This window comes from Biomphalaria glabrata, chromosome 12 (assembly GCF_947242115.1).
Source record: "Biomphalaria glabrata chromosome 12, xgBioGlab47.1, whole genome shotgun sequence".
NCBI classification, from domain to species: domain Eukaryota; kingdom Metazoa; phylum Mollusca; class Gastropoda; family Planorbidae; genus Biomphalaria; species Biomphalaria glabrata.
The window spans coordinates 35,491,604-35,509,777 of record NC_074722.1 but is presented as its reverse complement, the minus strand read 5'-3'; the positions used below and the strand labels follow the sequence as shown (position 1 = coordinate 35,509,777).

Sequence of the window (18,174 nt, the reverse complement as noted above, 5' to 3'; positions counted from 1 at the left end):
GCCACAGAAAGAGATGACCTTTATATCATCTGCCCCATGGACCACAAGATCTGAAATGGGAACTTTACTTCTCTTTACCTTTCAACGTGAAACCCTGCAAGGATTGATGTCATGATGCCTTTCAGTCTAGTCTTTATATGCAGAAACATACAGAAATATTGTTTCACAAGCCACTTACATTAATTACAGCATAAGCACTAACCCAAAAGCCTAGCTGACAATTAATACATCTGATCTTTTCTGTAATAGCCTTGTCGCCGTACCACTGTCTCATAATTTAAGAAAAACTGAGATAGAAAAACAAAGAAAATATGGGAACCTAGGCTTGGAGATTAAGCGTCTATGGAAATTGTCCAAAATAACAATATACCCCATTGTTATATCAACCGAGGGGATAATAACAACTGACCTTACAGACACCTTCAAGGCCCTTAACATTCCTAGGAACATCTTCGTTGCCTGTCAGAGGGCGGTACTGCTGCAGACCTGCCACATCACCAGGAAATTCCTCAGTGGAAATTGTTAAAGGGACTACGATGAATTTTGTTTCTCTTTAGCGAAACTCGACCCTGGCAGCGCCAGAGAATGACTACTCGTTCATTTCTAACATAATAATAATAATAATTTCCTACGAAAATATGACTATGATGCAACTCCTCTGAACCTAAATAATGTTGATGTTAATGTCAGTTTGGACGACGTCGGGCATGAGATTCGCCAATGGGAAGAAAAAACACTCCACGAAAAATTCCCGGCTTTATTACATGGGGACAACATTGACAAGGCCTCTTCCTTAGCATGGCTAAAAGCAGGTCATCTCTACCCTGAAACGGAAGGCTATGTCACAGCAATACAGGACAGAGTAATTAGAACAAAAAATTACGAGAAACTTATCCTAAAACTCAATATTGTTGACAAATGCCGAAAATGTGGAAATTTGGGTGAGTCAATTGAACACATAATGGCGGGATGTTCAGCCCTATCGGAATCTGCCTACCTAGGTCGCCATAACCAAGTTGCAAAGCTAATACACCAGCACTTGGCTTTGACACACAATTTGATCGGTAAGGACACTCCTCCATACTACAAATACTCACCACAAGAGGTTCTCGAGTCTACGGATCATCTGCTGTACTGGGATAGGCCTATTTTGACTGACAAAACGGTAGATTTTAATCCCCCTGATTTGCTGCTCATCGATAAAAAAGAAAAGGCCGCCACCATTATTGACATCGCCGTACCACTATCTCATAATTTAAAAAAAACTGAGCTGGAATAACAACGAACATATGGGAACCTTGGCTTGGAAATTAAGCGTTTATGGAAATTATCTAAAATAACAATATACCCCATTGTCATATCAACCGAGGGAATAATAACTGACCTCACAGATACCTTCAAGGCCCTTGTCATTCCTAGGAACATTCTCGTTGCCTATCAGAGGGCGGTACTTCTGCAGACCTGCCACATCACCAGAAAATTCCTCGGTGGAAACTGATAAAGGGACTACGATGAATTATGTTTCCCTTTAACCGTTTAACGAAACTGGACCCTGGCTTCGCCAGAGAATGAATACTCGCTCTTTTATAATAATAATAATAATAACAATAATAATATAAGGCTTGTCTTCGAGTCCGAAGATCAATGAGGAATGCAGTGTTTCCCGTGGCTACGCCCCCAGCTATGACCTAAATATTTTGCCACAACCAGTGCAAGCATAACCATTGTCCGCAGGTGGTCGATTAAGCTTTTCTTTTCGCCGTCTGACTCTGTCCTCGGCAGCGGATTAACAGCCCCATATATATATCTCTATCTAGCTAGTTATATTTCTACGTATGCTTTAAACATGTTTGTCAACGACCCGGAAAAAAAAAGCATCAATAAAGATATACCTCCTCCTTTGATAAAAAAGAAATGTACCTCCCCGGCGGGGAATCGAACCCCGGTGTAACATAATAGTATTATATGTACATTTGCACACTAGCGCGTCAGTGCAACACCGCTTGTGTTTACGTAATAAATGGAGTTCCTAATATGTCTTCCCTCTTAAACACTAGTTTGTTATTTGTGTAACACGAATATTCTACATGGTGTCAGAATAAAACTTGAAAAGCTGTCCAGACAAAGGTTTTTATTAATCTAATAATGGCTTCTTTTTATTTTGAGCAACCAATCTTGAATTGGAATGCTAAAGATCTGTATCAAGAGTTTCTAAAGTTTCAACAGCAGGTGAGCTTTTGTTTCAAAGGACCGTTAGCTGGTGCCGATAGTAAACAAAAAGCCGGATGGCTGGGAATGTGGATAGGCCAGCAAGGCCGTGAGGTTTACAAAACTCTAAATATTACTGATAGTGAAGAGGGAGATCCGCAATTGCTATTAAAGAAAATAGAAGACTACATAAGGCCAAGACAAAATAAAAGAGTGTCTAGATTTAGAGCACATCAGAGAAAGCAGGTAGAAGGAGAAAGTTTTGATAACTTTGTTAAAGACCTAAAGCTTCTCATTATGGACTGTGAGTATGACAACCCAGACGATATGCTTATTGATTTGATCATTAGTGGAGTCATACACGAAAAGGTACAATTAAGACTTCTTGATCAGGGACAGAAGTTGACCCTTAACAAGGCTATAGAAATAGGACAACAATATGAGATGTCGCAAAGCCAAGTGAAAATGTTTAGGGGCCAAGAAGTTCTAGCGATCAAGAGAGGGTCACACAATGTACTCAAGCAGAAGTCTAAAGACAACTCAGATAAATTATGTAGTAAATGCGGCAAGAACCACGAAAAGGGAAAATGTCCAGCAATAGGAACCACATGCAATTTCTGCAAGAAGAAAAACCACTGGTTTCAAATGTGCAGAAAAAGACGCAACGTCAATCTAGTAGAAGATGACAGTCACAGTGATGAAAATATTATACCTGTTAGCACTGCAAGTAGCCAGTATAGAAAGGGTAATATTGAGAACATCAATGTCGTCGAAGACAAGTGGACTGTAAAACTAGTCGTGCATGGCAAGACATTAATTTTTCGTATCGACACTGGTGCAAGATGTAACATTCTTGTCAAGTCAGAGTTTGAAAAGCTCAAAGACAAAGTAAAACTTGCTTATTCAGCAAAGTCGCTCAAGTCTTACTCTAATCATGTTATTAAGACTTTAGGAGCAGTAGTGCTACCTTTGAAAAATAATATCCAAGAGGTGAAAGCAAGGTTTGAGGTAGTAGACATTAGTCAAGAGAACATTTTGAGTGGTGACACAGCAGAATGTTTAGGACTACTACAACGGATAGACAGCATAGAATCCAAGGCAGAAGACGAGTTACAAAGAGAATTTCCTGAAATGCTGAAAACAACTGGAACACTGCCAGGAGAATACAAGATTCAGTTACAGGAAAATGCTAAAGGAGTTATTCATCCACCACGTCGCTTAGCAGCATCTCTACGCAATAAAGTTGAAGAAAAACTTAAAGAAATGCAAGCTGATGGATTTATTACTGCCGTACATGAACCTACTGAATGGGTTAGCTCCATGGTTGTTTCGTTCAGGAATGACAAAGTTAGAATATGTATTGATCCAAAAGATCTCAATAAAGCAATCAGAAGGGAACATCACCCGATGAAAACTATTGAAGATGTGATCACTAATATTCCAGATTCGAAGATATTCTCAGTTCTCGATGCCAAGTCAGGGTTTATGCAAATAAAGCTTGAAAGAGAATCTTCATTTCTCACAACTTTCAACACACCTCTGGGAAGATATAGATGGTTACGATTACCTTTTGGTATCAAATCAGCGCCAGAAATTTACCAAAGAATTATGGATGAAATGCTTCAAGGAATTGAAGGAGCATATGTCATCATAGACGACATTCTAGTAGCTGGTAGAGATGTTGAGCATCATGATCACATTTTGAAACAAGTCATGCAAAGAGCAACGAAGTACAATCTAAAGCTGAACTATGACAAGTGCAAGATAAGGCAAAACAGAGTACCTTATATGGGCCATATCTTGTCAGAGAAAGGTTTAGAACCAGATCCAGCAAAGATAAAGGCAATTATTGACATGCCAGCTCCTCAAGACAAAGATGGAATCAGAAGATTTCTAGGTTTAATTCAGTACCTAGCAAAATTTATTCCTTATCTAAGTCAAGCAGATGCTCCAATACGAAAGCTTCTAAAAGATGATATAGAATTTCAATGGAATCATGAACAAAACAAGAGTTTCAAAGAATTGAAACATCTTTGTACAAACCCTCCAGTTTTAGCATATTATGATGTCAACAAGAACGTAGAGATAGAATGTGATGCAAGTAAAGATGGACTGGGAGCAGTATTACTCCAGGAAGGTCGTATAATTGCATACGCATCAAGAGCTCTCACAGATACAGAAACAAGATATGCTCAAATTGAGAAGGAAATGCTCTCAATTGTGTATAGTACAAGCAAATTTCACTGCTACATATTTGGTAAAGAAGTAACAGTTTATAATGATCACAAACCTCTGGAGCAAATCTTCAAGAAACCTCTATTGTCAGCACCAATGAGAATACAGAAGATGCTAATAAGACTGCAGTGGTATGATCTGAAAGTCTGTTACAGAAAAGGCAAGGAAATGTTTATCTCCGATACACTTTCTCGTGCACATCTACCAAATACTGATACACAGACATGTGAATTTACAGATGATTCAGTGCATATGATCTCTGTAAGTGATTCAAAATACAGTGAAATTAAAGACTGTACAAGCAAGGAACTTTCAATGCTTCTGGAAGTAATTATGACTGGTTGGCCAGACACAAGAAGCGAGACTCCAATTGAAGTCAGGCCGTATTGGGATTCAAGAGACCAGTTATCAACTTCGGATGGTATTATATACAAAGGTCTGAGAATAGTCATGCCACCAAGCTTACGTAAATACATGCTAAATCTGATTCACAAGTCTCACTTAGGAATAGTCAAGTGTAAGCAGAGAGCCAGAGAAGTCATGTATTGGCCAGGCATGAATGCAGACATTGAAGTGACAGTTAGGGATTGTAGCAGGTGTGCTGAACATCAGAATCAAAATGTGTCAGAACCGCTGATGCCTACCAAGACACCAGACCTTCCATACAGCATGGTTGGGTGTGATCTGTTTAACTTTGAGGGTAAAAAGTATGTGCTTCTAGTTGACTACTTCTCAAAGTTTATTGATGTCAAAGAACTGTCACAGGAAACTACATCAGATATCATCGATCGAAGCAATGAAGAGTATATTCGCATGCCATGGAATACCTAGAAAGTTAAGGTCAGATAGCGGGCCACAGTTCTCTTCAAGGGAATTCCTGAATTTCTGTAAATCATACGGAATAGAGCATGAAATGTCGAGTCCTCATTTTCAGAGTTCTAATGGTGAGGCTGAAAGAGCTATTCAAACAGTGAAGAAACTTTGGAAGAAAAGCGAAGACAAATTTCTGTCGCTATTAGACTACAGAACTACTCCACTGAGTAATATTAATTTGTCGCCAGCACAATTACTCATGGGACGCCGACCCAGAAATTTGTTACCTTCTAGCGAGGAAATACTCACACCTAAGACACCAGATCTCAAGGTGGTGAAGAAACACTTTGACTCCGAGAAACAGTCTGAGAAACATTGTTATGATAAGAGGAAAGGAGTTAAGAGTCATAATCCACTACAAAACGGAACGGCAGTCAGAATGCAACTTAATTCTAAGTGGAAACCAGGAACAGTAGTTTCGAAGCATTCTAAGCCTAGATCATATAATCTCAAAAGTGGAAATAAGGTCTACAGAAGAAACAGAAAACACATCAGAAAGTCTTCTGAGAAAGCAAACAGATTTGACAATAATTATGACTTTCCAGATGACATCTCAGAACAACCAGAACCACTAGATCTAGAGAGTCCAAGATTACAAACTACACTAGATTGTGAGCCGCCACTACACACTGCTTCTTCTAACACCTCTAGACCACATGAACCTTATGTAACACGCTCAGGCAGAATAGTTAACAAACCCAAGAGACTTGATTTGTGATGAACTGATTAGACTTTTTAGTTGACTAGTTTGTTAGTTATTCTGATAAATAGATTTTCTAAATTAAAGAAGAGAGATGTAACATAATAGTATTATATGTACATTTGCACACTAGCGCGTCAGTGCAACACCGCTTGTGTTTACGTAATAAATGGAGTTCCTAATATGTCTTCCCTCTTAAACACTAGTTTGTTATTTGTGTAACACGAATATTCTACACCCGGTCTCCCGCGTGACAGGCGGGGATACTTACCACTATACTACCGAGGAAGATATCTCATTGATAAAACATATTTTAATCTTTCTAAATTAAATTACTCTCATGCAATGCAAATGTCTTGGAGATCTCGGAGTCTGTAGCGGCTTTAGGGGTGGCAAGTGGGACAACTGCCCCAGGAATGCAGTATTTCCCGTGGCTACGCAGCCCCAACTGTGACCTACATCTTTTGCGACAACAGATCAAGCATACTCTTTGTCCGCCGGTGGTCGATTAAGCTATTCATTTCGCCGTCTGCGTTTGTCCTCAGCAGCGGATTAACAGCCCTATATATCTATATCTAGCTAGCTACATTTCTATGTATATTCTTTAAACATGTTTGTCAACGACCCAAACAAAAACAAAAAGCATCAATAAAAAATATACCTCATCGTGGAGTATTTTTAGCCTTTAATAAAAAAAAATACCTCCCCGGCGGGGAATCGAACCCCGGTCTCCCGCGTGACAGGCGGGGGATACTTACCACTATACTACCGAGGAAGGTGAAATGATTGTAAAGCATATTTTAATCTTTCTAACTGGAATTACTCTCATGCAATGCAAATGTCTAGAAGGGGGGGCCAGGCGATTGAAGATTCCCTTTTTACCGTCTGCTTCAAAAACCAGGATTAGTTAAACTTAGTAAAAGTTTTATTTGAAAGTGCTCTGGTTCTTCTTTGTAATTAATAGTTACTTTCCGACTCCAGCGGGTTTGTAAGAAACTATTAGTATCTAGTAGTATCTACTTTGTTGAATTCTCTTCATGCCAAAGGTTTCTGGATCATTATAATATCATAATATTATCCTTTAAGGCGAAATCTTTCATGCAGAACAATTACAATACAGTAGGCCCATACTACGTAGTCAAACGGCCACTAGTACCTTACTAGGCCAATAATAGAATATGCATCCTCCGTTTGGGACCCCTCAACTCAAGAAAACATTAAGAAACTGGAACAGACACAAAATAGAGCAGTGTGATTCATAACAAGCGAATATTCACATTTGACTAGAGTAACACCTTTAGTAAAATCACTAAATTTAGAAAGCCTTCAGGACAGAAGGCTCAAAAGTAAAGTAGCAATCATACATAAAACACTGAACCATAATCTTCAAATACAAAAACAAAATTTAATAAAATACTCTGAAAGACACAAAGATAAAGGCACATTCCTCGTCCCATATGCTAGGACAAATTTGTACAAATACTCCTTCTTCCCTAGTGCTATTAGAGCATTGAATGGGTTGCCTGAGCTAGCCAGGAAAACCAGTGACTTGGCAGAATTTAAGTCATTGGTTAATATGCATGACTAAATGCTTGACGCGTAGGACGTAATCATCTTCTTTTTTGAAGTAACGTCTGTATTATATAAGATAAGATAAGGTACTATGCTAGTAACAAAAAAAAAAAAAAAGCGTTAATAGTACATATATACCCTTACGGCTCAGGGCCCCGCAATCCGCATATGACACTCGCCCAGGGCCCGTGCACTGCTAAGGCCGGCTCTGAAAGGAGGAATTGTCTTTTTCTTTTTTTTTTTATAAAAGTTTTTTTTAGATATTTTTCTAGTGCATTATCATGCATATATTTAACATCCAATTCCAGAATTACCCAAACTGTTTGTCAAAAACAAGTCCTTATCAAGGCTTATTCATTCTTTCTGGTATCTTTTTTTTTTCAGTGTACATATGGCCTAGACCAGCGGTTCTCAACCTTTTATGCTCGGCGACCCCTTTTTACAATCCCCCACTCTGAGGCGACCCCCTCCCCCCGATACACAGATACAGCACTAGAAGAGTAGACAATAACAACCCATAGTTTCGATGGCCTTAGACGACCCCTGGCAAATCGTCAATCGAACACATGGGGTCGCGACCCACAGGCTGAGAACCCCTGGCCTAGACTAATTCATTCCATATTTTGATAATTCTAATACGCAGCTATAAATTTAGATCCCTTTCGAATCTAAATTTAACATTTGGCTGCCCGGATTTTTATTATCACCATTCTTGATCTATTATTGGTTCTGATTTTTTATTTTGTTCTTATACTTAATATTAATATTTATTATTTAATTAAACATTAATTAGTGTCGTCTTCAGTACTCTTTCAGACATATTTTTTTTAATAAAAGGGGCATAACTGCATTTTAAAATGCTCTTCAAATATGTATAGGATTAGTTCCCTTGAAAAGAAATATATACATTACAAAACCTTTGTACGCGTTGTGCTTTATATGCACCGAAAAACCGGTTTCAGAATAGGATACTACCAGTTGCTTTAGTGCAGTGGTGGAGGCTGTGTGGTTAATTGCTTGTCTTCCGAACCTGCCCCTAAGTCCTGGGTTTCAATGTCGGTGAAAACTAGGATTTTGAATATCGGGATTTTTAGGGCGAATTTGAGTCCACCCACCTCTAATGGGTAGGCTACATGACTTTAGTTGGGGAAAGTAAAAACGGTTGGTCGTTGTGCTGACCACAAGTCCCCCTGCTCGTTAACCGTTGGCTCCATAAACAGATGGCCGTCATACCATCTGTCCTACAGGGGAACAGGAACTAAACTGTAGGCCTATTGCCATATCACAATGTCTTCAGGGATTGCAAAAAGTGCCTGCAGGGAAAAGTACCAGGCAAAAGAAAGCGATGTGAAGACAACATCAAATAATGGACGGTCCTGTCATTGAAACAGATTCTTTTCAAGGCAAAAGACATAGCTAAAATGTTATTTAACCTTGGTTAGGCCAATGCATCCTCCGTTTGGGACCCCTCAACTCAAGAAAACATTAAAAAAACTGGAACAGACACAAAGTAAAATCACTAAATTTAGAAAGCCTTCAGGATAGAAGGCTCAAAAGTAAAGTAGCAATAATACATAAAACACTGAACCATAATCTTCAAATACAAAAACAAAATTTAATAAAATACTCTGAAAGACACAAAGATAAAGGCACATTCCTCGTCCCATATGCTAGGACAAATTTGTACAAATACTCCTTCTTCCCTAGTGCTATTAGAGTATGGAATGGGTTGCCTGAGCTAGCCAGGAAAACCAGTGACTTGGCAGAATTTAAGTCATTGGTTAATATGCATGACTAAATGCATGACGCGTAGGACGTAATCATCTTCTTTTTTGAAAGAACATCTGTATTATATAAGATAAGAAGATAAGAGTGTAGAAAGGTAGACTAGTATTTATTTACTTCAGGACTGAAGAGGTTTCAATCCGGACCAAGCAACCTTACATTTTTAAATACCATCTTATTATGGTCTCATATGGCAAACGTAGTGATGGACATGGCTAGAGTGCTGGCTGTTTAACAGCCAATCAAGCTTTTAGCTACCATCGAATTTTCAGAGGGCAGCTATAATATTTACTTGGCAAAATGAAAGAGAAAATGTGATTGGTTGAGGAGGGCGCTTCTTGATTTTTCTGCTTAATGCATATTTTCTTTTATGTTATATCGTACTACGTGTAACGTATCCATTTGTCGTGACTGCTAACTAGACAAACTATGATCTACTGCTACAAGGAAAGAAAGATCACTTATGTGAATTTGTCCTAGTAGATGGAATAAAAGAAGTGCCTTTATAAGAAGTTATATTTATGTAATATATATATATATATATATATATATATATATATATATATATATATATATATATATATATATATATATATATATATATATATATATATATATATATATATATATATATATATATATATATATATAAATGTTTTACATAATTCGGATGTTCCTTCAGAGTTGAAGATAGTTTACTTCCCTATATACTTCCTACTTCCTATATATATATATATCATGGTGATGAGGTAGGAATTCGACATCTTTTGAGGGCCAGGAGGTGGCTTGACCTCTTTGGGGGCCCCTGCATTTTGACATTCGACATCATGACATATTATGAGATAATGGCGTAATATTTAATATTTAAAAAAAAATAGAGCATTCATTTGGCCCCCCCCCCTCTACTCCCTCGCCCACCCTATAGCTACGCCACTAATGGTGATGGTTCAGTGCAATGTCTATATCCTATTATTGTTTCTGTCGTGGGGCTATAAGTTTAGTGATTGTAATAAAAGTGTTAGTCGAGTGCAATGTTTTCCAAATTGAGTTCCGGGAAGCCCTCCTTGCTAGCTAGTTTTCCGCGAGGCCTGAATAGGTGTTCCTCGAACTACTAGCCTAGGCCACCACGTGAATTAATCTCACTAAAAAAATAAGCAAAGCGTTCCGATAAATACTCAGAATGTGCGAAATGTTTCGTTATAGACAATAGGAAAAAAATTTGGGAAACGCTGGTCTAGTGACATTCTTACCAAATATGAATATTTATTTGTTATGAATCTCGCGGATCGATTTTGCGCCGGTCCTAATATTGGTTTAACCAGGAACGCTCGTGAAAAAAAAAAAAAAAAGTGAGAACCACTGGTCTGATTGAAGCATTCCGTAAATGTAATTCTCTCTTGCTTTAAGACTATTGTAAATATGTCCTCATAAATGACAACATAGTCTATACCTTAAAAGGTACACTATTCATAAATTGTTCTCGTAACCCTAACTTATATGTGATCAATGTTTAGGGGCGTCACTTTTATTGTAATAGTTACCCCTGCTTACTATCGAATGATAGTAAAGTTTTACCATTTAGGGCCTTAAACGACCAACCAATGAAATATTCGTTTACTATTCAACGCAAACCATTTATGGGAATGCTTAAAATAGATATATAGCTTACATAGCTTAGTCAAAGTTTCGAACAAAAAGTATATAAACAAACATTTATGTATTCATTCTTCATTAGGAGACCTTGTATTTGAATCGAAATATTACTTTAAGTTAAAATTTATTTAAAGTTTGTATTTAGATAAAGAAATTTACATAATTTTATTAATCAAATACATGACCGACAGAGGGCGCATCAACATTTCACGGGACCTTCAAAGGAAGTAGTTCATCCTACCGTCACGCCGGCAAACTGACCCAACTTTTTAGTGGTTTTACATTGACAAATTAAACAGTAACAATGGCATCAGGTATCAAAATCTCAGACGAAGTAAAGGAACTATACTCCAAGATCTGCATGACATCTTCTAAACAAACCAAACAAAAATATGGAATCTTTAAATTTTCGCCCGACAATAAAATGTTAATCGTTGAAAAAGTTGGCTCTTACGGAGACCCAGACAGTGATTACGATAGTGTTATTTCAAGTCTTCCACCAAATGATGTAAGATACGTTGCTTTTGATTTTGATTTTGTCAACAAAGATGGAACCAAGAAAAGTGAAATGCTTCTTATTTCGTGGTAAGTATTTTATAGGTCTATCTAGATCATATTTAAATTGTAAGCCTTATTCTATACACAAAAGTTATCTATTGGGATGAAGAATTTTTCTTTTGTTTTAAAATCCGGAAGTGGATTGGTTATAATTGATATGGTATGTGATATCATTTTCATTTTTCATCATTTTGTATTGAGACAATACACAAAAGTCTTAATTATCAATAGACTTAGATTATTATATTCTTGATCTTTTACTCAAATTAGGATGCCTACTAGAATCTAGTTTTTAAATGTTAACTTCTAGATCTAGATCTATTTCTGTTAATTGGATAGGGGACTGTTACTGGAGTCTGGAGTACTGTCTTTATAAACTGTATATAAATATACTTAATATAATGTAGCAATGTAGGCAGCCTGGCCTAGTCAAAGAGTTGACAAGACTGAAGTGTAACTAAGCTATGTCAGCCTATATCTATGTAGATACTTCGATTTTCCGGTCGCGCAAGATTTTTTTTGGTTACCGGAACCGGTAGTATTCGTGCGGCAGTATTTAAGCCGAAAGCAGTGGTGATTTCGTTCCAGTCTGGTTTTGTCTTCAAAATCAGACACATAAGGATAATCGGAGCCCTTTGTTTGTTCAAGGATCGGATATCAGTTAATTCTTTGGATTTATATCAGTGCTTTTCTATCGTCTTCATGGAGTTCCAGCGTGTTGAGCATAGGGGTAAGTTGACCATCCATAGTTTTTTTATTATTCTGAAAAGCATAGTTATTTAAGTCAATCCATGTACCTTAATATCTAATCTAACTATTTTTGTTCATATTATCGCAATAAGTGTTACACTTTTTTAGTAAAAAGTGACCCAGTGCATCAAGTATCTTGGCTAGAAAACGAAACTAGCCGCCATTACTAACCGGAAATGATAGATTCAATGGTTATCAATGGCTGCATAGCTTTTTTGTTAGATCGATTTTTTTTAAATCCATCATCTAGAACAGATTTATTTAATCATCCGTGATTTTGAATGTTATTTTTTAAACTTTTAGAATGATTTCAACCTAGTTCAATTGATATTTTTCGTTTTTAGTTAAATTTAAGTGATAATTCTTGCAATAGCTGGTAATATAATTGCGATAATTATAAAACAATTTTTATACACAATTTTAAGTGATAGTTACCATAATAATCACTACTAATTATGTTATAAACAAGTTATAAACAAAATAAAACACAAATCAATTGAAATATCATTTTATTTCAATGAAAATAAATTTTCAGATATTAATCTATAGATCTACTTAAATCTACTATATTCTCTATTAACTCTATATGATTTAGGATAATTGTAGAAATTTATTTTAAAGTAAAGGCTTGGCTGGACTTGGACTTATGAAGTTGAGCCTTCTATTTTACATTAAATGTCTTATTAAACTGCATTTTATTAAAATTGTACATATGTGTAATTTTGTTTGAAACATTTTTTTTTTCACAATTAAATAAAACTAACTTTTTTTTGTTACATTTTCCCCAGATAATGTGGGCGTGGCAGGCCTTGATGTTGACAATAAATTTCGAAGGCTGGCTGCCTGGTCGTGCGGTTTGCACGCTGGACTGTCGTTTGGACTTATCGATGGTCCCGGGTTCAAACCCTGCCCGCTCCCATCCCCCGTCGTCCTGCGGGAGGTTTGGACTAGGAAGTAATTATCTTCAACTCTGAAGGAACATCCGAAATAAGTAAAACATTTTACAAGGCATATGACTGATGTGAAGAACTTTTGCAGGAAGATTACCCGCAGCTGGCACCTAGTTGCACCCTACTTGGATAAAAAAATTTCTATCGATGCTGCTGGCAAAAAGACACCTATCCAAGTCCTAAGACAGCACTGAACGACCTAGTATGGTGAAGAAGTTGCGACCTGAAGGTGATGTTGAGGCTACTGAAAGGCCAGGTAACACAGAACAACACTGAGCTTGTTGTTGCAGAAAAGCGGTCAGTCTTTTAAGGTAATAACTTTTACATTTTCTTTTGTAAATTCATTTTTATAGTTTCAAAACAATTCCTTTTTAGGTGTCTCAACCCTTTTGACATTTATTATATTTATTAACAGGGCTTTTTGGCAAGATGTTGACTGGACCGTGGATGACACTAATCTACAAAATGAAAGATGAAACATTTTAAAGATACCATTTATGCAGCTATTATATTTATTCTCTTGTTTTCTAGATCTCTCATGTGAAGGTCTGCATTGACAAACTAAAGCCACTAAAGGCCATTGTGGATTCTCCAGAGAATCTCCTTTCAATACTAACTGATTGCTTTGGCCAGACTCTGGATACTGAAGATCTCGTTCTGAAAACCCTGAGAAATGTGACTGTTGATGAAGTATTTATCGAGATCACTAAAGAACTTGCTGAAGGTTTTTGTAAGGTGCTACAGTACTTCAATTGATAATTTCCAACAACAAACAAATCCATTATGTGCTTACCCATCAAATAGTTAGATATATTTTATTTTAATGGAACATGTTGCATATCTGGGATGTTATTTATTTAATGTGAAAAATATAATTTCACAATACAGATGATAATTGTGCTATGAACCATTTATATTAAGTCTTGATAATTTTACCTTTTCAGCAAGCCTACATTGGTATGCATTAAAAGTATTTATTCTATTTCAGCAAAACATATAGGGTACACCCAAACAATGTTCATCTTCAAACAATCATGCATGATCCTCGCAAGCTTTGGATACTGACGTACATTTGCAAACGCACTCAGACTGATAACATCAAGAAATCTATATTTGTTATTTACATTATATGTAAATTTAAATACTCTTTTTTTTTTTAAATTTGTTTTAATTTTGTAAATCTTGTATAATTATCTCAAAAGTCTAGATTAAAATGTTACAGCTCTCAAAGTATGAAATAGAAATTTTTGTTTTTATTTTTGTGTTGTTTTTCCAACATGCTATTCATCCAAAGTTTATTATAAGTATCAGCAAAAAGTTGTTCTTTTCAGTTAAAAGCCTAAAAAGTAATTTATGGCTAAAAAAGTTGCAACATTTTAAGTGTCAACATAATGAAAACTTCTGTCTCAGATTATAATAAAATAAACAAATAACACATAATCATGCATGCATTCCTGTAGAAAACTTCATTTAAATTTCTCAATTAATTACATAAATTTTGGTTGTTATAACCATAAGTGTCAACATAATATTTTGTCGAAAAAAACTCAAACTTGTCATTCCACATTTATCAAAAATCAAATTTTCAAAAAAATTCTTATCTCAGTGTTAAAATGGAAAACACATAATCATGCATTTCTGTTTAAAATTTCATTTAAATATCTCAATTGGTTAAAGAGTTATGACCAACATAAATTTTGGTCGTTTTTTAAATTGTCGTTCCACGTTAACAAAGAAAATTTTTTTTTTCTTAAACGTCTTTCTCAGCACTATAATAGAATAAATAAATAACACATATTCATGCATTTCTGTTGAAAATTTCATTTGCATATCTCTATTGGTTAAAAAGTTATAACCATGTAAGTGTCAACATTTATTTTTTTTTTTTCGTTTTCGAAATGTCGACCCACATTTAAGAAATTAAAAAAAAAGTTTCAACTTCTATCTCAGAATTATAAAGAAGAAATAAATAACACATAAACATGCATTTCTGTTGAAAATTTCATTCAATTATCTCTATTGGTTTAAAAGTTATGACCATTTATGTGTGAATATGTATTCCGTTTCTGTCGTTTTTCAACACCTACCCCTACATCAAGGGCTTAACACAAAAAAGTGTTAATAGATATCCCAGATTTAAAATTGTCATAATTATCAGAACATAATTGCGCATTTCTATGGAAAATTTTATTACATTATCTTTAAGCGTTAAAAAGTTATAGCAATTTAAATGTATAAGCTCCTCCTTTCGGTCACAATTTTTTGGGTATTTTAATAGGCTAATTTTCCGATACTAAAATGGTCATAACTTATGTTCTAATTAACCTAGAAGCATAAATGAGGTATCAATGAACTCCATTCAAAAAGATCTATCTAACTATACTAGTTTCATTTAGATTCATTAAAGTTGAATTTTTTATCAAAGTACCTAATCTATGTAATACAATAATAATGAGTAGTATTAATAGACTATGTAGGTAGGCTATAAAAACAGGAAGTGTGGAAGTAATGACATAATTTAGAGATCGAAATAATCAATTTTTTTTTCTCTCTTGTAGATCTAATTGAAAATCAATAATACTTTATGAATGAGTGAAAGAGGTTTTAAAGAAGTGTTATCAACTTTAAAAAAAAGTTAATTACAATTTTTTTTTTATTTTGGAAAAATACCCTTTTTTTTTCACCAAAATACACAGGCCAGAAAAATCTTCAAATGTTAATTTTTTTTTTTCACAGTTATCATGACTGGCCATAATTCTACCAAGTTTTATTGCAATATCTCTTGTGGCTTGTTTTCAAAGTTAAAGAAATATAAATAGTTATTTACACTCTATTATCTGGAAAACTCACTTCAACTTTGAACTTTTGACCTGGGGGTGTGTTTTGCCTAGTCTTGTTTAGCTAGTGAGAAAATCTCTCACTCGTTTCATTGCGCTTGGGTAAAAACGCCACAAAAAAAAACACAACTTTCCTTTAAACGTACAGTCATAATTTATACATCATTGGAAAGTTCTTATGAAGTATTCTAAATGATATACTAACAAAAAAAAAATTTTTTTTTCTACGACAATTTTATTTCCCCTCCCTAGTCTATGTAACAACTAGAAATAGTTCAATTCTATAAATAGAAAGTAGATCTGTGAATTAAATTACTCAAGCTCTGCCTGTATTGTCTAGATATAGAGTGTAGACTCGACTAGCCTAGAGAAGTAAAGAGTGTGTTTGGGTAGGGAAAAGGAAAGATGTACTAGTATTATAGATTGTAGATCTTACAGTTACGTTCTACACGGTGCTTTAATCAACACCTATCAAAGAACATTTTCTTAACTTGAATCCAAACCTAACTGAACTTGACACCTAATTGATATATTTATATTTTAAATATTCAAGTACACTGTCAGATCTTATATAATGATCTATATATAGGATGCTTTAAAAAAAAAAACGAAATATTAAAGCATAAGATTATTCTTGCCATTTATGTGACAAAGGTTTAGATATGTGCGTTTGTGGTAAAATAGTGATCTTGCATTTGCAAAACATTTTTCTAAGTAGCCTGATTGAAAATGTTTATATCTAGCATATTTCTAGTTTGCAAAGCCTTCTAGTTGTTTGTTGTAATTTTTCTTTTAATTAAAATAATTTGCTTGTATAGTATTATTAATAATGTATATATAGTTTGTTCTGTTTTGTTCTTCAAATGATTAAAATGTTGATTAATAATTAAATGTAGAGGTAATTTTTTTTTTATAGTACAATCTAAAGCTCTCTTTTCATTACCGGTACATCATAGTCTGACAACTAATGTTCAACAAAATCTACCATAATCGACACAATACTTAAACATAATAAATATCACATCCTTTCTTTTTGAAAGTTCTTCGGACTGGCACTCTTTTTTTTATACTATGTCTATAAACAACTGATTTTGTAGGTCTAAAATTTGGTTTTTCAGTGTTATCATTTGCCATAGTATTCAGTGATATCTTTGTCTTTACTTGTATTTAAAATCTTGTGACTTTGTTGTATGTTTTTCCAACACATCTCAATATGATTTATTACCTGGATGATGAATGTTTTTTTTTTTCTTCACATCTCTGCTTTCTGACATGTTTTTCTTATTAGGTGCAAATTCTGACTTTCACTCTGACAGTGTATTCTTTTGACGATTTTAAATGAGTATCATATCTCGCTCTACTCTTCATTCAGCCAATACTATCTGTAGTTTGAGATGATGTCATCCATTTAAGATCAGATGGAATTATCTTCACTAGTAGTTGTGGTGTTGATTGTACAAGTATATTTCTGTACTCAAACATGCCATTTTGTAAGCATTAACCATACCAACACCTCAGTTTTTTTTTTTTTATTTTTAGGGCTTGATGTTTTTGTTGCAAACCCCCCCCCCCCCCAATCAAGTAGAAAATTGTATTAGAAACTGCTGAATGATAGATTGTTGCTGTTTCTTCTGATATGGGATGTCTACTGAAAGCATCGACCTTTAATTTTAAAATGTTTTGCTGTTTTGTCCTTAAGTCGCTGATATCAGGTCACTTAGAAAAATAGTTAACAACAAGCAAGTTGTTATTGTTCTTTTGTTTCAACCAGTCATTCTCACCTTGTTGTGTATGTGTGTTGGACAGCATGAGGAAGATTTTTTTCTTAATTTCTTTTGAAAGCTGCACATGTTGAGCATGACATGATTGTCTAAAAAAAGCTTCGATAACTCCTTTCTTTATTATTGCTTATGATTTTTTTTTTTTTTTTTTTTTTTCACTTGCTTATTAAATTTGGCTATTCATTGACATTATTGCTAAAATTCTTCAGTTTAACATCAGACTCAAGTTGATGTTGTTTTTTTTTTTGTTCTGTAATTATCTGATCAGTGCC

General features: G+C 35.0%; 1 non-coding gene across 1 annotated transcript; it reads right to left on the bottom strand.

Annotated features, from left to right (window-relative positions):
• Positions 1-6,718: 6,718 nt before the first annotated feature.
• On the bottom strand, positions 6,719-6,791 carry Trnad-guc (transfer RNA aspartic acid (anticodon GUC)). The gene has a single exon. It is a non-coding gene; the product is annotated as a tRNA-Asp (tRNA).
• Positions 6,792-18,174: the final 11,383 nt, after the last annotated feature.